Source organism: Harpegnathos saltator, unplaced genomic scaffold (genome assembly GCF_003227715.2).
Source record: "Harpegnathos saltator strain DR-91 unplaced genomic scaffold, Hsal_v8.6 scaffold285, whole genome shotgun sequence".
NCBI lineage: Eukaryota > Metazoa > Arthropoda > Insecta > Hymenoptera > Formicidae > Harpegnathos > Harpegnathos saltator.
Genome location: NW_020230078.1, coordinates 119,772 through 147,500, shown reverse-complemented (window position 1 = coordinate 147,500; position 27,729 = coordinate 119,772). Strand labels below are relative to the sequence as shown.

Here is a 27,729-nt window from a genome sequence, read left to right as displayed (position 1 = left end):
GGCGAGCATATTTTCCTATCGGCCGACCGAGGGAAATTTGGAACGTTGTTGATTGGGTTGGACCATCGCCCGGTTACGTTGTTTTAACAGAGGTTTGCGGAAGTGAGCCCTCAAAGGACCCGAAGTGCCGTGTTTTCGAACGCCTTCCGTCGCGTTCGGAATATTGAATGGATTAACGTTTGAACGACATTCTCCCTTTCACGATCTCCTCTGATATCGCGGACGCGCGATAGTGAAACGTTGGCCGAACGAAGCGGAGGCGGGGAGGAGGAGGATTCCCGGTAAATTACGCGCGTACTTGTCGTGACGTCGCGACGCTGTGTTCTTTCGCAAATTACGCACGTGCACGCGATTTCGGAGACGTATCGCTATGCGAAATCCGTGCGACCGAACAAAATGAATTTCTTTCTCTCGTCGACATCTCTCTTGCGCAGCTGCTCGTCGTCGTCGTAGTCGTCTTCGCTATAGACTACCGACGACGATGACGACGACGACGACGGCGTTATGGTAATTTGCATGGTAATATAGTGCAAATTGTGTGGGTGGGTGTGATTTATGGCCACAGCGCGATACGAATAAAGGAATAAAGGATGCCACTTTTATTTGAACCGGCGACAAATTACAACAACTCAGTCGTCGGGCGAATTTGCGCGAGACGACACCCGAAATGATACGTGCAAACGTAAAACGCGAATACTCTGTCTCCGCGCTCGCTCTCTCTCTCTCTCTCTCTCTCTCTCTCTCTCTCTCTCTCTCTCTCTCTCTCTCTCTCTCTCTCTCTCTCTATATATATATATATATATATATATATATATATATATATATATATATATATATATATATGAAACGAATAATTCTCAGATAGAAAAGATATGGGGAAAAAGGGTGCGGATTTTTTGAGGCGGAGTTTTCGCTGCTCGCGACTTATTTGCAAACGCGAAGCAGCGGGATTTGCCGCGGGGAGACTAAGCGGGTCTGCCGTAACGTTTGCTCGAAACACAAAGTCGCGTTTCCGTGGTGGACCTTAATTTGAATTAATCGCACGGACGTACCTCCCGCACGGAGGCAGCCGAATGCGCGCCGCCTGGCGCACTAATCGCGCGGGTGTAACTTGCCGTGTTAATCAAGAGCTGAGAGCCAACCGATGCGACGTCCTTGATGTAACAAAGGCATGCCCCCGTTGCACTGCCGGCGCTCGTGGAACATCGGAAGTGGGACCGTTTGTGAGAGCGCGGCGCGACAGAAATCCTCAAAGGGAACATCGAATGTCCTCGGCACTCCCTGGTCCCCCTCCTTACCTCCACCATTGCCGCCATCACCGATACGACAGAGCCCAAACTTAAGAGTTAATCCACGACAAAACCGCGGAATGACCCCGCCGTTAAGGTCGCCGGCGTGTCCCATATCCCGCGCATTTAACGCTCGTATGCACTCAACGCACCATCGTACGATCGCGCGGTTTATGATCACCTGCGACCACACGCTGAAACGCATATAACCATACACACACACACACACACACACACACATACTCTCGGACGCTCCGGAAAGCTCGAGTCCCGCTGTAAGAATAGACACTTAGAACGTGGCCGAACTTTTCGTAACGGGGATGTCGGCGCGCTAATGGTCTTCTTCTTCGAGTTATAAACGATTGAAAACAAAGGGCTCTCTCTTCCACGGACCAAGATTGTGGGATGCAATTAAATGACGAGACATCCGGCCATCCTCCACCGGTCTCCCCACCAGGCTCTCATTCTCGTTCATTTAAATTCCGAGTGGTCTTCATCTTTACAGAATTTTCATTTTCCAGCTTTAATTAACGGACTGTTTAGCGCTGAATCTTGCAAAGCCGCCGTTACCATCGCAATTGTGACAATTGCGATAATATTATTAGTAACAACAGGGTCGTCCCCGCGTTGCGAGCGATTTTTTCACTGTTGAAGGCGTTGCGAAAGTAAACGCTGGGTGATTTCGCGATTGTGATCGGTGTGTTAGCGTAAACAGCAGGTATGTGTGCGCGCTGTTGCGTTATGGCATCGCGGTGTGGAATTCTCGGGGACGCGCACGTTACCGCCTCGTAATTCGCAGCAACAACTGCTTTGTGGTAACCCCGACGTACCGAGGGTATCGTCGTGTCGTACCACGAAAGGACATCAGAGCGCCCGTAAATGTCCCCGGTGGCACGTGAATTTCGTACACGCGCACACACGGGATACGTGTGTAGACATGCGGCGACGCCCTCCGCTTATAGACCGTTAATTAATTTCCCCAATTACACACGCGCGAGACGCCAGAAACCAGGGTCAGGCCCTCGCGGCACTTGGGCCTAAGGCGAGGTATTATTCAAGATGGAGAAACAAAGAGAGAGAGAGAGAGAGAGAGAGAGAGAGAGAGAGAGAGAGAGAGAGAGAGAGAGAGAGAGAGAGAGAGAGAGAGAGAGAGAGAGAGAGAGAGAGCATCTCCTTTGTGGTGACTTTACTTTAATTAAAACTTGCACGGGACTATAATTTGAGATCGCGAAAGATAGAAAAATTAAAAGGAGTAAAAAAAATGCCGTTAAACGAATTACTGGTATCACTTAAAAGAGCTTTCTGATAAGTATAAGCCTCAGACATGATCGTTTATTACGCTTAAGTATAAGACAAGTCTTGGCAGAAACTTCGACAAAGTAGCAGGAAAATCGAGCGTTCGAAAGGCCGCTGACCCTTTCGCGCGCGCGCTATCTTCGATTCCCGCGAAAGGACACGCGAGGGCCGGGGACGGTCAGGCCGCCCTGTATTTTCGTCGCACGTGATAAACGGAGATTGCAGCTGAAATTCGCAATTATGATCGCGACGCGCCGCACGCGAGCGGACCGCTGGCGGAGCGATTTTGAGCCCCGCCTGCGAAAATATTTTAGTCGGAAAATGTGGCGGAACCCACTGCGTGCGCGCGCAATCGCACGACCGCGCTATTATCGTTCAGGAATCGCGGACTATGAAATCATGACTGTGAAAACGAAGTATTTCAACATCAAACCGAGTGGTTTGTTATTAAATTTATGGATTTTATATTTCGCGTCAAATCCAATTCCTTTTTACGCGCGCGCATGTATTTTTCAACACCACTAACGACTCGATAATTGCGTTTGACTCACCCCTTCTTCCCGCCCCGTCTCTCCCCCCTCCCGCCGCGTCCAGTTGCTGGGTTATTATCGTCGTTATTAGTTTATTATTACTTGATGCGTAACGAAAATAATTAACCTCGAAGATTAATTTACGTTAGAACAATTATCACGCGGCGCGAGCAGTATCCATTGTGCAAAGTTGGGGTCCTAATTAGATTCCTTGGCGCGCTCGTGTTCACGTCCATTATTCAGGAGAAGAGACGCATCTTTGTGTAATAATAATAATAATAATAATAATAATAATAATAATAATAATAATAATATAATAATTTCGATCCCGATACCCTCGATGATCTTCAATATAAGTGCGCATGCCAGCATGCGACGCAAATGCATTTCGACGCGTTCCAATTCACGAGCGTCGACGAAATTCCGATTTGCTTACGTCGCTACACACGCGAGATTAGATATGTAAATCGATTAATCCATAGCAATTGAGTTAGAGTTCCTGATTTGGTTGTTACTGCGGGAATCATGCTGGAATAAACGTATTTTCGCGCAATGACGTTCGAAATACCGCTAGTGACGCGAGCTGGATATCGCGGACAGACGAGTTGCGCCCGAATTGCGAATTAATTCCGCGCATAGGCAGCGCAAGTCGATAAGTTAACTAAGACCTCATCTCTTCTTCACTTTCAGAATCCATTAAAACGGCGCGAACCACTGAAGCATCGATATCTAATTACTTCCGGCGCAAGTCCCAAGGTATTTTTGAGACGTCGTCGAATATAAATTTCTAACGTATCCCCTTGAAAACATGCAAATCGGCGCTCCAGGAATGAACGAGCAGAGGAGAGCACGAGGAAATTCAATTCCCTTTTGTCGCGTTCTAAATGTCAGAATAATAAATTTCCGTGTTTTCCAATCTCGAGCGCCGTGCTCTTTCCCCTCTCTCACTCTTTTTTTCTCCTCTCTCTCTCTCTCTCTTCTTTTTTTCTTTCAACATTCCCGATACCCATAAAGAAAGCGGACTACACGCAAGGGCAACTTAATATACCACATAGCGTCGCGTTGCGAGCGCGCGTCGTGCTTTTCCGTGCAGAAAAATGCAACTCCGTGCTGCGCGCGGTTAATCGATAGTGCACCGCCGCCACGAGAGGCAGAAGGAAATTCCACTTCCGCGGACGATACGCTACCTATTCTAATATAATTCCCAAGGCTCCAAGCAGCCGGATCGGGGCGAGTGATTTGTGACGCGTCGCGTGCGCCACCTTTTTTTAACGCGTAAGATACGGGACACAAGTGTGTTATCTCTTATCGCCGGCAACGCGCCGTAATTTCAATGATGCATCGCCCTCGCCCCTCTGAGCATTGCACCATACTGCCGCGATAAATGCCAGATTATGCACCGCTCGCCCGGGCTCTCTCTCTCTCTCTCTCTCTCTCTCTCTCTCTCTCTCTCTCTCTCTCTCTCTCTCTCTCTCTCTCTCTCTCTCTCTCTCTTACGAACCCGCCATAAATATACTCTTTACGGAGGAAAATCACTCTTTATTAAGCGCCCTTCGACATGATACGCTCGCGTCGCTTTGCTGCGCCCTTTGAAGTGCCTGCTCTTCGACTATCTTAATGTACTTTTCCTCTCCCGAGCATCTTTCGCGCGTCTAACGGGGAAAAATGATGCGCCATGATAAAACCAATTTCGCTGAGCGGATTACTGGCTTTGATACCAAAATACAAGAGATATTAATATAAATTTACGCACTGCTCATTCTCTTTATTATTCGCACGCGCGCTCCCCCCCTCTCTCTCTCTCTCTTTCCTTCTCTCTCTTGTTGCTCCTCCCGCGAGGTGCTATGTACGCCTCGTCCTTAACCGCGGAGAACATTCGATAAAAAGAAGCAAAAAATTAATTGCGACTTTTGTCGCGAGTGGTACGAGCTTTAACGAGATCCTCGCGTTGCGCCTCGTATATAATCCACGTGCGACGTTGCCTTCCTTCCTCTATGTCATTCTCTTTCTCGTTCTCTCTCTCTCTCTCTTACTCGATAGGCATCGAAAGGAAAAGCTTTATTCGAGGGTCCGACGGTACACAGAGACTTATTTCGTTCTGTGAAACCGAGTATTTCCTTTGGTCGAAGTCTGGGAGAGCTCGACAAATATTTCCCAAGAATTTATTCCGCTGCAGTAGATATACCCATGCTCGCGCGGACTGATACGATTGGTCGGAACCGTCGGACTCGAAGATCTCTTCACTTGACCCTGCTTGTTATGCGCGCGCGTAATATATTTCTTCCTTCTCGGCCGCGTGTCGGCTGAGACGTGTCGTTGACCGGACACGTACCACACTCGATCATATTTTATGGACAAGGTTTCGATTTAGACCGACCGAACGAGGTTCTATTCATCATCTATTCATTTCGATGTAATTGCACTGCTGGAATCGCCTCGCGAATCAATGATCCTCCCGTACGAAACACATTTCGGCGAATTCGGGGAGCAATCGCTCTACCTTTCGCTCCAGCGCCAGCGGGGAAAAAAAGAACACGGTCGTCCTCGGGCAAGCATTTAATTGCCGACGGGCTGTATCGAATTTAATTTTAAATTGAGGGCCAAGTCGCGCGTTACGCGAGGCAAGACTGCGGTTTATCGGGATCTTGTCAGCGTTGTGTTTAACCGAAAAAACACACCGAGATTAAAACAATGTGTAATACAACGTATCACGCGCGACAGGAATTTCGCGACGGCAATCGATACCGATGGAGTCTCTCACTTTCGAAGATAATCGTGCGCGAAGTATTGCGTAACCTCATCAGTCGAAACGTTTTTCGTCGGTTGCGCAATTAAACTCGATATTGCGCAATTTAAGCGCGATAACGAGCGCGGCGCTGCTCGCGTAACCGACAGCAATTTATCATTCGCCGGTTGAATCCCATTTCTCACGCATAATCCTGCAATAAATGCCTATAATATTAGTGGTTTGATTTGTCTAGCCGTCGAGAATCGCGCAATGCACGCGCGAGCGCGATATCCGAGGCTCGATGGAGAGACATTCCGATGTTACGCCGCCGCAATGTCCGGATTTAAAGCCGCTACATATGCACAACGCCGAATAATTCAGCGCAATTCGATGCAGTTACATAATGCACTTGGTTTCGATTCACGCGTGGTCCTTGCCGCGCAAGCGAATATGAAGCGCGAATATAAATAAGCGGCAGAAATGAATCGCTAAATAATCTATACGCGCCGCTCACACACACGGGAGATTAATGGCAATCGTGTTGTATCGCGCTCATCAGTCTTACTGCCTTCACGACGCTTCTAAATGTAAATCTACACGCGTCCAATATTAATCCTGCAATGTAAACAAGCTGGATTACAAATGCGAAGAAATTAGCTGACGGCAAGAGATAAAGGGGAGGGAGAGGAGGTGGAGGAGGGAAAGACGCCGGGGTCGGTCGACCCGATCGACCCCGGAATAGCGGAAGGGTTGAGCGCTGATTAAGTGAAACGGAATTAAAAGCAGGATTTTCGCAGTAATCCAATAACTATCGCGAAGATCCATGCGTCACGGCGCCGCGATTAGATTCGTACGGCGAAACTTACGTGGCCTTTCAAAGAGGGTTTATGGAGCCTTAGAAGTTCAAATGCGATTACGGGGGCATCGACTCGGCGGCGGCAGCGTTGCTCGTTAGCTTCCTGGATCTTACGCGGTGTAATCTTTCACTGCGCTCGTCAGCCTCTTTCGCTCTTCCTCGAGTTGTGTAGATAAACGATTTAAGCGAACTAACTGCGCGAGCGCGGGAGGGAAGTAGGATTAAATCGTCCGCCGCAATATATATTCACGCGCGCGCGCGCGCGATCGTTATCTTAATCGAAAAATAATTCTTCGTTGAGGAACATAAGTATCTGCTTACGTTAGAGTGAAATATTCCTTTCTTCCTTTCCCTATACTATGTCGATTCTAATCAGATCGCTACGATTTGCGATAAGAGAGCTCCATTATCTATGTACGGTACCATTTTTATCCCTCTTGCTTAACACTCAAAGTATGAAAAATTGCCATTTTTCCTTTTTCTCCTCGTTAAAGTTATATGAAGTTAACTCTTCGACTTTTCTCGCTAAAATTAAGATCATGAATCTCGCGCCAACTTGTATGCCATTAGCATTAAATAATGGCAAAGGTTCCGCGACTTGCGATAGTCTTATTGCTCTATCTCTTGAGCCATTATACGAACTAGTTCGTGCTCATCCCGATATATCCCGCGCATATTTCACCTGATTACATATTCATACGTTTCGCGTAACGTTTCCTCGTTCATCAGTTTTAAATCGACGCGATAGATCATGAGAACAAGCCGGTGAAATTTTGTCCGACTTCGATCGGTCGAGGCCGGACAACGAAGTCCCAGGAAAATGAGAGGACGATAACAAGCCCGTCCGATAGACGCGCCAGCTTGGCCGCCTACACATATTTCTCATTTTTTCCTTATCCTGAACCGGATCGCTTTTGAAGTTCGTCGTTGTAACAGGCTGCTAATTCGACGGTAACGAGTTGTGTTTAAAAAATAAAAAGAAAAACAGGCTTCGAAATTGGATAACATTTTACGATGTGAGAGCTTACGCTTTTGAGGCAGATTCTAAACGAGAAGGTTTCGGAATAAGCACAGGACAAATGTCACGGTGTCTAACTTGATGTAAAACGAATATCACGGGATCTTATTTTCCGGAAAAGAGAAGAACCAAGTTATATAAGAAAACTATTTCTGCAAAGAACGTGTTTTTAAAGACGTTTTGTTATATATATATATATATATATATATTACATTTTGACTTATACATTTATTTACTATTTTATATTTTTCCTCATGTTTTCACACCCGTGACACCCGTTATCTTGCGAATTATTACTGTTTCCTGACTCAATTCGTTTCCGACATCGATTCAATTTCTTTCCGACGTATACTTAATTATAAAGTAATATTTTACCTTACGCGCGCGCGCACACACACACATACACATCGCACACATGCACGCGCGTTCATGCATGTGCACACCTACGTACAAAACGTAAATTGTTCCGCGTCTACGGTTCAGCCGCCATAAATAACCCGACAATCGACCAGTCTTTCGGCCGTTCGAGAGGTGGCCTAACCCCTTGAAGGAAAATCCCTTTATACCGCAACAAATTCAGCAGTCGAAAGTTTAGTTCCGCGTCGGCCCCACGGCACACACTTCCGCCGAGTTCTCAAAGAAAAATCCGTGCGAAGCAAAACAACCGCGCTTTCATATCGCGACACTCTGTACATTTATCCAGAAACAGGCTGCGTGGATGTGGTACCAAGAGGAAACGTGTCTGGCATATCCTACTCTAGTTGTCGACAACTCTCTACCATCGCGGCATTCTCTCTCTCTCTCTCTCTCTCTCTCTCTCTCTCTCTCTCTCTCTCTCTCTCTCTCTCTCTCTCTCTCTCTCTCGCTCTGTCTCTCCGTCCATCGACTCGATAACCACCGCATCCCCGAACCGTCCTTCCTACCCTAACTACCCACCCTCTTTCCGCAACCCTATCGCCGACTCCCACGAGGCTCTGTTTTTGTTTACCCGGCATCGATATCATATACTCGAGAGAAGGCAGCGGGGGAGAGGAAGGGAAAGAGGGTTGAGAACCGACTGTATTGAAAATCAACTCCCGGTCGTCCTTCATAGTTAGACACCCTCCCTCTCATCCTCTCTCTATTCCGGTTCTTCCGGGCGTTCCTCCACGTTCACTTCTCTCGCCTTTGTCTCCTGTCATGGCGGAGGAACGCGCAGATGCATCGACATCCAGTGTCTTGATTATTTACTCACCGCGTGTCAGAATGCCGGTGTGTTAACGCGAATAACGAGCAGCGTATATAATTTTTTACGTTGCATTTTTATTTTACTTCGTGAGAAGTACGCTACGCAGCTTCGGCTGCGCAAAAATATATTTGTAGCTTTAAAAAAATGATCTTTAAAAAAATAATTTTTTTTTCATATATAAATATGCCGAAAAACGATAGACTGGAGGGAAAAACATCATGACCACAGCCGATTGCAGAATAACATATCGTATAATAAAATATCGCGTATATAATATAAAATCGTCGCAATCGTGAATTTACGGCACGTATGCACATATCACACGTCATTTAAATTCAAAGCATGATCTACGCGAGAACAGAATTAGATAAGGTTGATAAATGTAGAAAGTCGCAAAACGCATTTGAAAGTTGATTATTGCTTATCAAGCGTTTGCATATTCATAACAAATAAAGCAAAGTTAATATCAGCAAAGCATGCAGACAAAGGTATAGTTTTCCTTCCGCGCGTCCATGCAATTTAACAGGCCGGCTACGAACGCGGAAAACGCGAGGGAGGAGCGTGAGCGGAATGACGTGCATCGCGGAAACAAGAGTGCATTTGATCCTGCTGCATATGCATACGACATATTTCGAATATGCAAATCCTCGGCGCCGGCAATTTTCTTCGTCTGATCGATGTTTCACAAAGCTTGCCAAATCGCGTCTCATCATTCACATCGTCGCGAATGACATTTTTCTTTTTCCTCCGCGTCGCGTTCCAGATAACGTAGAAATCTGCATGCAAAATGACAATGCACGATGCGTGAAACGTTAAAAATGGCCGTTGATACTATCGCGCAGCTTACAGCACGTCGTTCGCAGTTTAATTCCGGCTGTTATCTCTATGCATAGTTGATACAACAGCGCAGAGAGGAGGGAACTTGCCGAGGGAAATGTACGCCCCGATATCCAAAATATCGGGATTATTTTCGCGGTAATAATATCTGACGAGAACTCCGTGCAACGGGAAAAACAATGAATCAAACGCATTGCTTGTTTTACGCCATATTTAAAGCCAATTGAGGGATTGCTCGAATGCAAGTATCGCAAATTCCAAACGTCATAATTGGAGTGGAGAAGCAATGATTACAGCTCAGAAGGAGAGATTCGTTTCGTTCTTTTTTGCAACAGTATAGTCATCGCAACGTGACGAGAAATACTCGAGCAGAATCGCAAGTTCTTCTGAATAAGACATGTCTAACGCGCGTTTTTGCATCGGCGCCGCGGTAAGAAAAAAAATCTCACATGGACGGCATGCTCGACCATGGATCGCGACTGAGCACGGCTGTCTCTTGGCGTTGTCCTCTTTTTATACTCGCCTGTCGCAACATCCCTCCTGAAAGGATACTGCAAAGCGAACGGGACTCGTCTCCATGCAAATGCGCCTCGGACGAAGGCCGCGCGACGGGGGAAACAGAAACGACAATAACGAGACACGAGATAGGAACAACTGCAGTGTTCCGGTAGCGAGAGTCTCCGAAGACGTTGTACGCTTCACAACGAGTAAATCGAGACAAACCGAAACGAACGGCAACGGAGAAAGATGGGGGGAACTCGTTACCGCAGGAGGGTCGTTTAAGTCGCGAGCGCGCGTGTTTTACGGATTAACGATTTTACGAACGAATTCGCGCAAATTCGCCTTTCTTTCCGCACGCCGCCGATATCCGCGTTGTATATTTCCGCGTCGTGAATTCCGGCATATTTAAAAATAACGTGAAATGTAACGCCGAACACGCGCCAACACGATGGCGAATAAACCGCCGCCGAGTGAAATATACACACAGCCGTTCCGTTTTAATTTAATACATAGTAATTATTTGTAATGAAATAATATATTACCGCGTATTACTAGTAAATCACTAATTACTCGTAATTAATTACTTCTACTGCTTTAAATTAACGGTAATCCCAAACGTGTTATTCGTTCCAATCAATGAATACAGAAGTACACGTAATTGCCATTTTACTCCATAAGCTCTAATTAACTTTATACAAAAATATCAATAAAGTTGGCAAACAGGCTACCGCGTTCTGTACGTTTTGAAAATTATGCACTTCGGGAAAAATGAGAGACGAGAACCGGCAGCGAAATTTCCGGCGAATACGTATCAATATATGCGATTTTATTAGATTAAGCCAAACAGAAAAAATGTATTGTTCTCCCCTCTTCTCCCTCTCTCTCTCTCTCTCTCTCTCTCCCTCTCTCTCTCTCTCTCTCTCTCTCTCTCTCTCTCTACGCCGCGGCCATTATTCCAATTAAAACTGTACAGTTGAAATTGCCGCGTTTCGCGTGGCGGCCAGATTGAAAAGTCGACTGCTCTTGCGGCAGCTTCACTCGACTGTAACGACGAATATCTATTCGTCGAATGTAATTTTTATTTCAGCCACAGAGCGAGATTTATGTCGCGCGTGTCCGCCGCGCTCGCCACTGGATGGATCGAAATGCTGAAAGATGCGAATTCGAGTTACTTCCGGATCAATTTTGATTCAATAGAGCGGCATCCACGGAGCATGGTAACCGGAAGCGAGGAGTTCCCGTGAAGAACGGATGAGATGGTCGACCCGCGACTGCATAAAACTGCAATGAAATGCAAACGAGTGGTTGCAAAACGACACGCAAAAAAGCGGCTCCCCTTCGGCTTCGCGGAGGATGCTGCGACGAAAGATCTCCACATTAAATTCGCCGGCGTCTTTCGATCCGGCGAAATCGTTAAAGACCCCATCCCGCGTTTCGCCGCGAAAAGTTTCGGGGAAAACCGATAAGACAAGAGAGAAAGACGGAGTTTGTTCCGTCTTGGGGAAGTAAATAGCCTCCGGAGATCGACGCTAAACAGAGTTGCCGGACAAAACGCTACAGAGATCGTCTACGAGGAAAGAATGTTGGAAGAAAGTTCTATAAAACAGTTCGACGGAACGGAATACTGCAATTACGTGACATTTATTTTTATGGTGTTAACTAATGAATACTTTCGCACATCGAATTACTAAAATCGACGTCGTTCCGCGAATGTTTCATTCGAGCACCGATAAATGTCCGTTGAAAAATTTGGCCGTTTACCAGATACGGTGGTAATCTATTGACAAATGCTATTTCCTTTACGAGACTGTTGTTAGAAAAAAAACACACACACAGACATATGTCCTTCAAATGGGACATTTCATTTATAAAAATCTAATATCGAGACCACGTAATCGTATGTACTTTTCGACCGACACATGACGGGCGAGAAGAACGCGCCTTCCTCCCTCCTTTTCTCGCCGTTCGATGCGACATTTGGTAACTTCTTTCATCGGCGAGAGCCGTACCCTCCATCAAAAACATTTCTCAGCCCGGGAACAATTCCATTCCGAAGCGTGAATCCGAGCGTACATCATAGTCAAACAAGAAGCATAAACCAGCGGGAGAACAGAGTGGAAAAAAGAAGAAAAATAGAGAAAAGAAGGCAGAGAGAGAGAGAGAGAGATAGAGAGAGAGAGAGAGAGAGATAGATAGATAGAGAGAGAGAGAACAGTGAGCGACAGAGAGAGGGGGGACACAGGGAGAAGAGGGATGGTGACGGAGGAAATTGTCGCCAACGGAAGTGCGCGTCGACACGGACGAGGTTTCGATCCCGAAATACGGATTTCCCCCGGGCTGTGCCTGTAGCAGGAAAATGAAGTAGGCCAGCCAATTGTCCGAGAGCAAGCCGGATTTGCAGAAAACTCCAAAGCCGCGCGGAAACTTTGCGATTCAATATAGCCAGCGTGCGCAGTTGCCCGCGCAGCGGGGTTTTTCAAGGGATGATCGAGACGAGGAGGAGCGAGCAAGCTTAAGTCAAAACAGATGCGCGCAGATGTGCGGCTCTCGCTGTTGTATCAATTTAAATAATTTCACGGTGAAAAATAATATAAATATTATGACGATTCTGCACGCCACGCCCGAGGCGTAACGAGCTATTTTCTTTCGTATAATATAACGTCGAAGAAAGGGATGGCTCGCCGGTCGCACATTACGCTCGCGTATCAGACATAAACGTTATGCAATAAGCGCATCGGGTGTAAACTTAGAAGCAGGGAAGCACTGTTTTCTTTTCCCGGCGCGGCGCTTGCATTTCGCAAAGCTTACTCTCCATGTGTTTTACGGAAGAATATAAATTTTACTCCGGTTATATATACTGACGGACTGAGAAGAAGGCAAAAGTTCCGCGGACTACCGGCGCGGGCGCAGCGCGGCGCTCGGACCGAACGCGAGGCCGGATGTCTGGACACAGGAAATACATAGCGAGTGTGTGCTCTGCAGAAGATAAGCTGGTTTACCAGCCTTTCGATCGCTAACGGGCCCACAAATGGAACGGGAGTGAGGATTTTGAAACTTCCACAGTGCTCGTGCGAAAGCAAGCAAAAGGTGCATCGTACCGTAATGCCGCGAGATTTACTATCGGCCGGACTGCGGTGTCATCGCAAGGGTTTTACAATAGGGAGAAAGCAAACATTTCCTAACCGCGAATGCAAATCGCACTTTAGCCGTCCTCGAAATTACCCCGGAATCGTTCATCTCTCGACGTTGCTATTGTTACGCAACCTAGCACCTAGTATATCAGCGCGTTAGAAACTCGGCGCTCCAGACATGTTGGACTTTCGCTGGGCGAGAATCGAGCGACGAGTTTTCGACGTTCTCTCGAGTTCTGTCAATTTCGCAGAGGGAATCAAGAACGGACGACGGAATTCAAACGGCGCCCCCGAATCATTTTTGGCTAATTAGCCGGCCGGGGTACTCGGATACTTGGTGTGGAATGCAGTTATCGGGAAGTTCAATATTGGCTTCCGAGCGAGGTGAATATTCAGCGGAGACGAATGTTGGCGCGAACGAAGCCAGCGAGGGAACTTCTGAAGTCAGTCTGCCGGAGAGCGCCGACATAGTACGATGTTCGTCTGATTGTCAATTTGTATTCGAGAAGTGTCACGACGCCGTCCTGATACTCGTCACCAGCGCCCGGTACCTTTGTCTATCATCGTAATGCCTGCCGTCGCGTATACATTAACGGAATAGTTCCCATCAAAAAAGGCGATCGATATTCCTCGATATCTCCTACTTCTTTTGTTTGCTTTTTCTCCGGCTCCAGACGTGCATTGCTCGACGCTGCCACGACCACTGACAGTGACACCGACACAAATTTATTATTTCAGGTTAATATTTCTTTTAGCGAGAAAACTGATTTTGCCCACACTGCTGAATAACGAGAAGACGTGACGGAGAATAAGTTATAAATATCATATATAGTCTGTAAAGTAAGAGCGTGCACAGCATAAATGGCAGTTGGCTTCAAATATCGTCCTAGTTTTTTTGTGAGCCGATAGATGAAATTTTTGTCGTGAATGCTTTGTCACAAAAGATTCAGTTGGCGTCGAACTCTAACCTGAGAAACACGATAACTATGCGCCATGAGTGCCGCATACGCATCGCGCTACGAGGCTGTGTTCCTTTGTTCCCACCCCAAAGGACCAAAAATGTTATATGCAGTGGCTGCTAAATACATGGGAAAGTCAAAATCGTTCGTCGTCAAGTGGGTTCAGCAATATAAGAAGATCAAAAATGTCGATGACTTGCCAGAACGTGGCTCGATAGGCAAAGTGACGCCGAATATGGAAAAAAAAATTGTGAATTTGTTTAAGCAGAACCCAACCTTAATGCTTAAAATTTATGAGAAGTGTTTGTTGCCGACTGCTGAACGATGTTTCATAAAAAAAAAAAAAAAAACGAGGACTGGATCTTACAGGAAAACAACGACCCAAAACACCGGAGCAAGCTTTGCACCGAGTGGAAAGAGCAGTCTGGCATCGTCACACTTGATTGGCCATCGCAGTCGCCAGATGCAAATCCCATTGAAAATGTGTGGGCATATCTCAAGCACAAGCTTCGAGGAAAAAGAGTGTGCACTTTGAAGCAACTGACATGACAAATTCGTTTCATTTGGAGGTCTTTACCGAACGAATACGCAGTCAACTTGGTGGAAAGTATGCCTCGGAGATGCCAGGTAATTATCAATGCCTGGATCTGTGGTGACTTGACTCATTATTAATGGTATAGCATTTTTCTTCTCATGGAGTACAACAAATCCATGTACTTAAAAATCATTAAAAATAAATTTTTCTACACATTAGCCCGTGCACGTTCTTACTTTACAGACTGTAAATATTAGGGATACCGGGAGGTCTTTTTGTTTTTATTATAGAACTTTGCATGAAAATAATAAAATAAGCTCGATCTTAATGAAAGTTGATATACACAATAAAGAAATGTCGTTAACTAATCTGGAGTTTAAATTAATTCTGGATTAAAATTAAGAACCCGTACCACAACCATGGAGATTGAAAGCCTTAAAATACGAAAAGACTTTCCAGTACTTCTCATAATTTGCTTCTCATTTGTAATATTTACATTTACAATCAAGAAACTTATTTGGCCCGTGTATAAAACAACAGCACGGCGACAGCGTTCTTCCTTGTTCAAAATCTCTAGTAAAGTTTCTGCAAACATTAACGATACTGGTCAGAGCACCGTTTTGTACTCATCTTATTGCAGACGAAGCGGACGCCGCGGTGTCGCGTGAAATGATAACGAAAACGGTACAAGAGACAGCGTTCGGAAACTGTCGGAACGACGACGGTTACGACTATCAGGAGAACGCTTCGATATTGGCTGCTAGCCCATCCCAGCCGAATATCCACTAGAGACGAGTGTCCATGCGGACGCCAACGCGCGCGAGAGGAGCGAAGGGGGAGAATATTAGAATAGGAGAATAGCGCAATGGGAGCGAGAGAGGGTGAATTTATCGAGGGCTGGTTTATTAGCCATTAGGGGAGGATCGCCTCACGGAATATTGTCCCGGCACGTTCCGCCGCATATACGAGTGCCGATCGCAGTCGCGATGGTGCAAGCTGCAACCTGCAGCCTGCGTCCGAAGGGCGGAAAATTGAAATTGAGCCTCCATCGCCCCGCAGCGCGGCCGGATATATCCGCGACGTCAGCGGATTCGTCGACTCTTATATCCGGTGAAATATTTTATTTCGTATAATTCCGTCGCGCGCGACAGAATGATTGTTTTTTGCCCACCGACAGGGCTGAAGTGAAGTTTCGCGGCGGAAAGTTTCTACGGCAATTCCCCTCGTTAGGAATATATTCATCCGGGGAGTGAATGTACCGGTAGAGTGAATAAGAAAGAAGATTGCATATTAACACTTTTTTTTTTTTTAATCGACCACGTTTTTTTTGTTAATCGACCTGTTTATTAAGTACCGGTTAATTTAGTCGATTGAAACGTCATATTCAATGACTGAAGTCATTTCTTCAACGTACTCGAAAAAATCCTCTTATTGTGGCCCGTGATTTCGAGGACCGCGTGATGCTTATAATTTGCGATTCAATTATTAATTCTCCAGACTCATGTCTCTCTAGTGTGGATGTAATAAACCTGCAATCTAAATAGCTATCTACAAATCTCCGAGAACATTTAGGAGATTAAACCGCACGAGCGCGTAGATAACCAGAGACGTGGATTAAGCCTTTAAAGCATTTTATTACTCAGACATAAATTCTCTCGCAGAACAGAGCCATTGTTGCAGGACGCGTGACGACGAAGGAAAGCCGAAAGTAGAAAAGCAGGAACGACAGAATCAATATTGGCTGCTCCTGATATTTGTTTGGGATGCGACTGGGAACCGGATTGTGTGCCGGAACCGGCAACAGAATGAAAAGGACACAATCTCAATCGATTCGGGACGGGGATCTTTTCATTTAATCGAAAACGTCGTCGTTCTCGTCTATGAGGAACCAATATCGAGGAGGAAGAGAGTAGCGAACAAGCGCGCGCGAAAAAGCGAAAAAGAGATATCTCAATCATACACACAATGATGTAAAGTACATGCATTTTGAATGTGCACGTACATTTTTTGGTTATATAAATTGTAACAATCAGCTGTAACGAGCGTACGCGAAAAACAAAAGTTAGAATTCGGACTACGTTGCAACTTACCGTAGTTTCAACGATAGATTCTTCGTGCAGTTTAAAGTTGATTCTCCCTCAATAAAAATATCAAGAGAGGCTATCGTTTATCGCAATTTTCCAATTTTCAACATTACACATCCCCGTAATTAAATCTTAAATTAAAATTCTGCCAAAGTAAAGTTTGGCGTGAGAAGTCTTTTTTTTTATCACCCGTAATCCGGAAAACTGTGCGGGGTACTCCTATAAATTTGCGTTAGAAAGAAAGCGACTTTAAATTTACTGGAAGATCTGTCGCTAAAATTAAGATTGCTAGTGAGATTACACGAGTTCAACTTTTTAATCCTATGAAATTCCAACGCTAATAGAAAATAATGATAAACTGATTATGAAGAAAGAGAGACTTTGTCGTTTAATTTTCCCATATACTCGACAATTTTCGTCGGATTATTTCGTCGGATATATGGAAGAAACAAGAAGGACGGATACAATCCAAGTAATATTAAAGAAGAAAACTTGGGAGGTAAGTCGCTGCTTCGAGGGCTTTTACTTTCCTAGATTTATCACGACCACACCCGTACGGCAAGTTCTGACTGCGCGAGGATACGATTTGCAGCGTGCAGGTCGCTCGCGCTGCGAATGAAGCAGCTTTTACATCACTGCTAATACATTTCGCGGATGTCCTTGCCGGGGGGAACGCACGCAATCCGCAACAAAGAAACTGCCGAAGTGGGTTAGTGAAACGTGCGGAGAAACAAGGAGCCAACCAGCGCCGGTGAGAATGGACGGAATTGATAGCGATCTTAATTAAAATTAGGGGGTTACCGGGCCCGGCGTCGCGTAACGCTTTCGTGAATCGCCACGGCCGCTGTCGTTCCCGATTTGCATAACAGTAAAGATCCCCGGGATCACACTTTATACACCGAGATGCGTTATGCATGCTCGTTACTTAGGCGATTTCATTAACGCGATGTCTACGTTCGCGAGCTTGGCCACTTCCGCCGTAACCCGTGGCATGACGCCGAGATTACGATACAAACATACAACCGCCGATATTGCATTGCGCCGCGCGTAGTTCCCCAAAGTGTTACATTTGTTTTTCTTTCTCTGTTTTTCCTTTTTCGTCAAACCGGGGCGAAGTCGATATGAATGACGACACGTCGACTATCGCTCTGCGTTCTTTTCTCACCCGTTCGCCCGACACTTTCAACAAATATGATCGATAACTATAATTTCTCACTCCAACTACGAATCTCGTTATTGATCTGCGTTGAGCGATAGCGTGCGCCGCGACCATCGATAACGCTTAATGTCGCGTAGGATTTACATCCCGACTCCCGAGGAAGCTCCGGATGGTATCCGTCTTAATAGGCGTAATATCGAGAGCAAGTTTAGCGTAAGACGCCCGGTCGAGCAGATTTATAGCCGTGTCATCGGCACATCTCCAGCTGCTTTTGACTCGACGTAATTAGCGAAGTGCCACGTTGGAACGTATCTCGTCGAAGCCGAGAGATTCCTGGTTCGACAAAGTTTCTACGACGCACAGCGCGTCTTTTCCGTCTAGATGGCCGCCGTCGATACGCGCTCTTCTTTCACGCTTTCTTCGTAGTTTTGCATATTTACCCGTTTTCGTAAAGAGAAAACAGCCACCGTTTCGCGCGAAACATTTGCGGAAACGGTGCGGTTTAATCGAACTTTGCGACTGCCGTGATACGCGCATAATTTATTCATGATGTACGTTAAAGCGAATGACAAGGTAAAATTACAACGTTAACATCGATCGTCACGCGATATTCCGCCGGTAATAAAATTAAACAACGAGCGCGACACAGTGTGCGAACAATGCTGAAACAAAAACAGAAAATAGACGCGATGAGCTGCACGAAGCGCATAGCGAATCAATTACGTCACGGTTTTTCTCACGAACGGGGCAACATCGTCACGCGAAATTCTATTCGCTCCTTGCCATTACTCTGACCGTTTTCCCGGATTCTCCCCCGATTTTTCAGGCTCACGGCGGCGATGGCGGTGACGAAAAGGAAAAGAAAAAGAAACGTCATAAGCTATTCAGAGCGCGCGTAGAAACCTGATTGCGTCAGACTTTTTCTCATATTCGGATCGCAATCGTGACAACTACGCGCGCCTCCCACGCCTCGCGCGATCGCGACGCGTTGCTAAATGTCATTCGAGTGAACTTTAACGAGCGGCTAAAGTGTGGAACTATGCGCGTTGAATCCGACACTGCCGCTGTAAACTACTCTTGGCACGTGAAGCCGGAATGAAGCCGGAGCATGAGCGAGAAGATGAGAGCGCGCGTATTCGCCAATGGAGCCGATATTCCTCGTTCTTTGTGCACGATAAAGATGATAATGCCGCGGAGACTCTGACGTGTCTCGGGTCTAATCTACATATTATTGGCTAAGTATAAGTCTTGTCGGGCAACACTGAGCAGAATTTAATAACGCGGCTTTGCAAAATGGAAACCATCGAACACTGCTTTCTCTTAATTATCCGGATGTGTGCACGTATGTATGTACGCGTGTTTGTGCGTGTGTGTGTGTGTGTGTTTCACTTACATTTGTCAAAATAGCAAATTGTATAAGAATAATATTTGTTCACATGTAACGTGAGAGATTCTACATCACTTTTCTCTTATAAAAATAAATGCCCATCGGCTTTTTGCTCGGACAATATGGAAAAGAAAAGAAAGCCGTCACGTCGTTCTTGAGAACTTGCAAATTTGTCAACGACGACTGAGAATCGCACGGCGTAACCGATCTTGTCACATTTCGCGAAAATTATACACGCATTATTTCACTATCAATTAATCTCTGCTAAGCGCACTGTTTACCAATGCACGACGCGCCTCGTGATACGCCGCGCGTTTGCTGACATTACGTTGTAGTATTATATTAAATTAAATTATCCATACATTATGCATCAGCACCAAAGGTGAAATTACGGAGCAACGAGCGCCTAGCCCGCAGCAAAACCCCTCAAGCATAATGATCATTATTATTGCAGATCCGCCTTACGTAATGACATGAAAAGCCCTTTGAGACGAGAGATAATATGTTAATCCCGATGTAGATTGTAACTCGACGTACCTACAAGTCCGGATCCATCCGCGCGCATCATCCACATTCAGATATGCGCTCACAGAGCGCTACAATTTTTGGAGATATAAATTACACGACACGTCTGCATGTTTTATATCAATTAACAGCTAATTTTACTCGACCTAATTTTCTTCTATTTACGTTTTCAACAAGTGTTCTCTGTATGTATGGTTCCGCGTTTAAAATTATTATTCCCGAGAATTACTCGACCAATTAAGCAGGTCTGTCCTGCAGCTTATTATCTGTTTAAGAGAAGTCTCTTCAGTGGCTGTATTATGATTTGTCGCAGATATCATTATTTGTTGGATATTATTACATTAGATTATCGGATAATCAAAGAATTAAATAATATAAAGCCGTAAGCCGTGTCGCTCGACACACAGGGAAATGAAAACGCCATGAGAGAGAGAGAGAGAGAGAGAGAGAGAGAGAGAGAGAGAGAGAGAGAGAGAGAGAGAGAGAGAGAGAGAGAGAGAGAGAGAGAGAGAGAGAGAGAGAGGGAGAGAGGGAGGGAGGGAGAGGGAGGGAGAGGGAGAGAGAGGGAGAGAGAGGGAGAGAGAGGGAGAGAGAGAGCGAGAGAGAGTGCGAGAGAGAGAGAGAGAGCGAGAGAGAGAGAGAGAGAGAGAAATGTTACACAGATGTAACGATCTGTCGTGCCAGTAATGGAGCAAACTACAACTCCTTTCGGTTTTCAGCGCTTGCATGGAAATGATGCACCGTACAAGGATGATATCATTTTCCCTGTCATATCACTCCGTATATAACAGCACGAGATAATCGGACAGACGCGACACAAGAGAGAACCATGCCCTTCAATGCCGAGAACTAATAACACAACTCGCAGAATTTCGACGACACCACGCGCCTCTTTCCGCCTCGTGAGAATTTCCTACTGCACACGTTCGTCGTCGTTACCTCCATAATTCATGTAGCCGACGACGCAGTCCAAACCACGGATATTCACGTATAAATGATACTTTTGGGCAATGATCACGTCGTTGCGAAACCACGACGAGCTCTGGACGGTGCGGTATTTGTAAAGCTGACGACTCGCTTTGTGGCAACTCACAAACTATTGAGAATTTTGGCTTCCTTTTTAGTAGTTCCAGAGTTCCTGATAAATGAAACAAATAGTTCCGCTCATTAAAGCGGAAAAACGATAAGGTGGAAGAAAGCCTATTACTTGGATAATTTCAACGAAGAAAAAGTCACGCTCTTCTCTATTCCGTTCAAGAATGTCTCTCCGTCTTAACGAAGTTAATTTCAAAGCTCTCGTATATCTCAAAGTCGGAGGATACCTTTCTTCTCACATTTTTCGTTAAACAAAAAAAAAAAGAAAAAAGGCAGAAAAAATGCACCCGGTGTCTCAAAGAACAAATTGACACTCCCTCTACCCGTCGCGAACAATTACACTCCCCATTAAGCCCGTATAACCGCCCGGAAAAAGAATCGCACGCAGACCGCTAATTAGCGCGCCGCAATCCCACCGCGACAATGCTGCACGTGTTAACATCCGTCCATCCATCCGTCCGATCATCGGCCGGGCTATTCTTGCAGACGCGTGTTAACGCGTGCGCGCGCGAATCCGTTCGTCAAACATTTGGCGGACCGGAATTTCGGTCGCGCCGATCAAATTATTCCAGGCGCAGCTTTTCGCCATTTGAATAACAATAAATGGGCGCACACGCAGAGAGAACGCGCGTATACGCCAGCCGCGCGGCGTACCTTTGTGCGCGCGGTTGAAATTGGGCGAGGAGCGGGTTGGCCGCGGGACGACCGGAAGCGGGGAATACGAGAGAGTATATCGATGCCGCACGCGGTGACGCGCTGCGCGCCGCGCCGCGCCGCGATGGCCGGCCGGAAGCAGGACGCGCTAATTGAATCGTTTTGTATATCGTTCATACCCGACACCGGGCCGAATTTAACGGCCGATTACGCGCTACGCCACTGAACAGGAACGTAATATCTCGTGTGTGCATACCGTGCGTCGCATCGAATGAACGAGGGGGGGGGGGCGGGTGGAGGGAGGAGGCGCTCGTTCCTCGCGCAGCAAATTCGACCCTTTGTTTTATCGCGACAGCGAAGAAGGCAGGGTCGCTGCGTTTGCATTTAATCGTTGGCCGCCCGCATATCTGCACGATATTCTTGAGCGACGGTTCTTTAATTATTCATCGCCTCGGGCTCGATTGCGTTTGTTCCTGCAGTCTTAAAATTAATTCGCTTCGGTCGGGACAGGAGTGTGTGACTCGAACCGAGCGAATCGTCTCTTATTAATCGCCTCCTAATAATTCTTATGACCCGCCGTAATTTTTGTAACTCGCGAGAGTAGCGAGAGCGAAGATGATTAAAATGGCCGTTGAAATACCTTCAGTGGCATTCATATTAGTAATATTTTTTTACTCGCTCGAGAATGTACAATAAATATCTAACAGCTTCAATTCGCGATGAAATTTATAATTATTACTCGAGATCGCAAGTTATGTGGTTCGTCCCGCGCGTATCCGACAATACCGACGATGAAACATAACGTACGCTCGATATGTCGTTTTCGAATCGTTACGTGTTAACGTTTGAAGTATGTAAAAATCGGATTATCAAAGTTATATATGGACCATCCGCGACTTCGATCGAGGTTTACCACGCGAATGAACGTTTAATGTGCGCTGACAGCTTTTTCGTATCGGCGAAGATTATCATATCACATCATAAAATGTCAAATTATCGCGTAATCAGCTATGCGAAACGTTACTGTAATTATGATAATAAATGCGGGATACTAGTTACATTAATGATATATATTGCAAAATACTAGCACATCATATGACCGGTGTGAATCAGATCGCTCGCGTGTGTGATTACGCGCGCTTGTACCAGTATATCGCAGATGCATGCGTGTCACAAGCGAGCCGCTTTAATACTATGCAAGCCACATTGCAAGCGCAGCGATTAATTCGTGATGAACTGTCAATAAAGGAATATCACAGAATATAACCAGATCAAGCAAACGAAGCGAAAATCATCGGAATTTAAGTCATCGACATTATTCGATCATCTGGACAACAGTTTGCGTTCAACGTTAATAAAATTAATTATTTAATCAGTGCTCTATGCATTCTTCGTTATTTTATACGAGTAGAGTTTCACATATTGATGACTGTGATGTTAAAAAAAGAAGACTAGGGGGAGAAAAGAGGGGAAGAGGAGGAAAGAGGGAAAGAGAAAGAGAAAGAGAGAGAGAGGGAGAGAGAGAGAGAGAGCTAAAAAGAGAAGAAAAATTCAGGAGATTTACAGCAATAGATGAAAACGGATATATGGGGATTTTTTCTTCTCTTGCGTTTTTTCTCCGCTTTGCGGCTTTTGCGAAGATGTATTATTGCGGAACGAGACAGCTTGTATACCGCAAATATATATCGAAAATTGCAACAAACCGCATATAAAGTACCGCACTGTTTAAATAAATCGTTTCTCCTCTCCACCGCAATCTATCAGTGCGCCTCAGCCGTCGCACCTTCGCACGCCGGATAATTTATTGCAGTGTGCATCGGTGCCGCCAACAATATAACCAATCTGATACGTACAATGCAGTGGCCGATGCGCCAATAAATATGGATGGAGTAGTAATAAATTATGGCCCGAAAAGACGATTAGAGAGGACGCGGCTATAAATTACCATAGATATATCGCAATCGCGGTTTACGACTGTGCCTTATGGTCCCTTCCCATATCCTTCCCACATATGTCCGATAATATGGATATTTCTCGACCTTTAATCCGTTTACCTACGAATATTCATAGCGATATTTTTAGCTCGTTCGTTTGGATTACGATAGCCTCCTCGCGATATCGTCCCTATCGATAAATACCAAATTCCGATAATAACGTAATTTTTTTTCGTCGAGACAATATGTCAAGGATTATTATGGTGGTTTTTATGGTGTACAAGGCATCGCAAATTTTATTTGCAGTTATCGGCAATTTCATTAATAATTATCGGCAAATTCGTTATTCATATGTCGTTTTAAGGTCTTTTGACAAAGCGAAAAAACTTTGTATAGAACATTATTACAGAAATTTATGAAAATACATTCTATTGCGTTTCTATCCTATTTTTTTTGTACCACAATAGCTCTGAAATATGGCTTATTTCATATATTAACCCGTTTCAGACGAAAACGCCACTCTCGGTACACCGCTCTTTGGCGGCTCATAACTAATACTATTTGTGTCTGAAAAATTCGAGAGGTACATATTTTTATAGTTTAAGATGTGCCCTTTCTGATAGTGTCCATAAAATTTCTCCAAAAAATTGTTAATTATGGAAAAAAACAGTTTAAAACAAAAAAAACATGATTTTTTCGCACTTTTTTTTTTTAAATCGAATTCTCAAAGGGTTTCCTGTCTGCAATGACCCTAGAACCCCACTAAACGGTGGAATAAACGTTTAAACTTTAATAATATGTGGTTTGGAGATCGATTTTACTCCTTAATGTATTCAAAATGGCGCCTAAACTGCAAAATTTTCGTGAAAACATTCATGAATTTTTTATTGAAAAATGATGCATTTTTACGAAAAATTGTCAAGAATAAAAAGTTCTTAAAATCACTCAAAAAATGCACTCGAATTTTTTGAAAATATTTCGAGCAATTTTTTTGATTTTGTAGATAGTCAATTTTTGCAAAATTGAAAAAATTGCTCGAAATATTTTCAAAAAATTCGAGTGCATTTTTTGAGTGATTTTAAGAACTTTTTATTCTTGACAATTTTTCGTAAAAATGCATCATTTTTCAATAAAAAATTCATGAATGTTTTCACGAAAATTTTGCAGTTTAGGCGCCATTTTGAATACATTAAGGAGTAAAATCGATCTCCAAACCACATATTATTAAAGTTTAAACGTTTATTCCACCGTTTAGTGGGGTTCTAGGGTCATTGCAGACAGGAAACCCTTTGAGAATTCGATTTAAAAAAAAAAAGTGCGAAAAAATCATGTTTTTTTTGTTTTAAACTGTTTTTTTCCATAATTAACAATTTTTTGGAGAAATTTTATGGACACTATCAGAAAGGGCACATCTTAAACTATAAAAATATGTACCTCTCGAATTTTTCAGACACAAATAGTATTAGTTATGAGCCGCCAAAGAGCGGTGTACCGAGAGTGGCGTTTTCGTCCGAAACGGGTTAACATGTATATAAAAGAACAAAAGAATTAACGCATAAGATAAAAACCTGCTTACAAGTTTTCTTCAAATAAATGCCTCGTCAAAAAAATTGATTTAATATAGAATTTCCCTGACAATCTACAGATAATAGATTTTTCCCAACAAAAAGCAATTTTTCTCACAAAATAACGATAAATGCAAATAATTATAGTTTACTCTGTACTTACAAAAAAAACCGAAGTAAAGTACGAGCTAAACGTAATATAAAAGAGAAAAAAAATATTTCCTTCGAGCCGGATTTGAACCAGCGACCTATGGATATCTCTCTCTCATCGACCCGACTACAGTCCACCGCTCTACCAACTGAGCTATCGAAGGCTACGTGAGCGACGTGAAATTTAACCTTCACAAAGAACAGTTAAACGTATTTTTCCTTATCAAATTGAAAGAGATATCGCGTAACAAAAAAAAAATACGGCGATACTTCCATTGAATGTGAGTAACCTAATATTAAACGCGATATCATTACAAAATGTATATGCATTACGCGTATGTATAATACGAATAAGTGTATATCAATTGAACATGATTGCATTCCTGCGAAGTAATCGGATACCGCGGCATTGAATCAGACATGCTCAACTCAGCTTTGCAAAGTATGCGTCTTTTTTTGCAATGCACATGCGTTATACACGTCGTCAATCATGCGTGCAATGACACAAGTGCCAATTGCATTCAGATACGTTTTAATTATCCAACGAGAAATTTCACAAGAACTCGCCGTAGAACGAGAATCTATTGCACTGAAGTATCCATTATAAAATCCGAAATCGACCCGATTTCTCATCGAATTGTGTAAACAAAACACTTCGCGATACGTCGTCCTTCATCGCGCGGGCGCGCGCATACACACCTGATCACGGTGACGGGACGATAGGTAAAGTTAGGTTATAAATACAAGCAGTCGGATTGATGTTTCGTACGTATACGCAACGCGCGATGGTTCTTGCGAATCGCTTAAAAAATCCGGCGATGACGACAAGAGAAATCTACACTTATTCGTACGTAACGTTACTGGATAACCTCGAAAGTCACTCACCGGAGACGTAGCGTCCGCTGTCAATCGTCGTTTCCAAGCCGCTCGTCACCGAGTGTGGAGTAGTCCTTCGGAAGCAAGTCGTCACATCGCATCATCTCCATAAAATAGCTCTGACAGCCTTGCTACAGTCTTCCGTTCACACATATTCACACGTCACGTCAAAACAAGTACAGACACTTCGCGACCTCTGAGAGTTCGACATATATGCATAAGATGGTTGATCCTTTAGTCACATGATGGCGCTAGTTTCCTGCGCACCGATACCGCGCAAAGTTACTCACTCCACATTTGAGGATATGGCGTCGTATTTTATTTCCAAATCACTGTATATCTTTCTTCTCTCGTTATCAGATATTTGATTACAAATATCTGATACGAAGCACAATGTCGCTCGCTGAAACCTTCGGATGGTCACTCTATAATACGAACGCGCGATGCTTTATTCGGCACTCCCGACGAGACACTCACTTTCGCGATCGTTTAACGATATTTTGTCACGAAAACGCGCGGAACTTACTTTCGGCACTCCCGACGACGAATAATTCGCGCGCGAGACTCTTCGACAAGCTAAAAGTTCAATGAGGCAATTTCGGAGCCGCCATTATGTGACGATCGCGCGACATTGTACTCGACATTCCGGACGACACTGTCCACTTTCAACGGCTGTTAAACGATATTTTACTGCAACACACGTACGAAGCTTACTTTCGGTATTCCTGGTAACGATTAATCGTACACGGAGCTTAGCTTGGACTAGCCGCGAAAAATCGCGAGAAACATGGAGCTGCCTTTCGAATACATACGCGCGCCTCGAATATTCCGTAACTGAATGGCGCTGCGCGATATTCGATGTATACGCGCGATATGCGCGAACTTCACTCAGCACTTTTAACGGTCTCTCCGCCATATATATATCTTCCATGACTATTTAACGATATTTTGTCACAACGGATGTAACCAAATTTATTTTTAGCGCTGTCGATAACGACAGTTCGTGCTCAAGGCTCAAGGCTTTTTCGGTGGGTAGAGATGAAAAATGCAACAATTTGGACTTCGAGTCGTTGTAAGGCTTCGCAATGCACGATATTTTGCTAATCGCTTTCAACAGTCCGATTCGTAAGATACTCACTTTTGGTGGACTATTTCGTGATGTTTTGTCACAAGACACGCACGAAACCGCTTTTTAACACTGCCGCCGAAGGTAAATCACGCGCGATATCCTTCGACGAGCCGAGATCGCGAAAAGTACGGGACGAGTTAACAACTCCAACTTGCTTATACCGTGATGAGTTCCGTAATTGAACTGAAAATTGTTATGATTGAGATCCTCGAAGTGCGATAACATATCGATTTGTGATATATCGATATTCTCGAAGGGTATTC

General features: G+C 44.7%; 1 protein-coding gene and 1 non-coding gene across 3 annotated transcripts in view; both read right to left on the bottom strand.

The window, feature by feature from the left end:
• The window catches only part of LOC112588761 (von Hippel-Lindau tumor suppressor homolog), a 47,610-nt gene extending 20,360 nt beyond the window's left edge, over positions 1-27,250 (bottom strand). Inside the window, exon 1 of one of the 2 annotated variants that reach the window (XM_025299569.1) lies at positions 26,347-27,250. The gene's annotated coding sequence lies outside the window, so the exon portion shown is untranslated. The remainder of the gene's footprint in view (positions 1-26,346) is intronic. The other variant, XM_025299568.1, reaches the window with a different exon arrangement.
• On the bottom strand, positions 25,532-25,625 carry TRNAY-GUA (transfer RNA tyrosine (anticodon GUA)). Its single transcript has 2 exons — positions 25,589-25,625; positions 25,532-25,567 (listed from the first exon to the last, which is right to left on the bottom strand). It is a non-coding gene; the product is annotated as a tRNA-Tyr (tRNA).
• Positions 27,251-27,729: the final 479 nt, after the last annotated feature.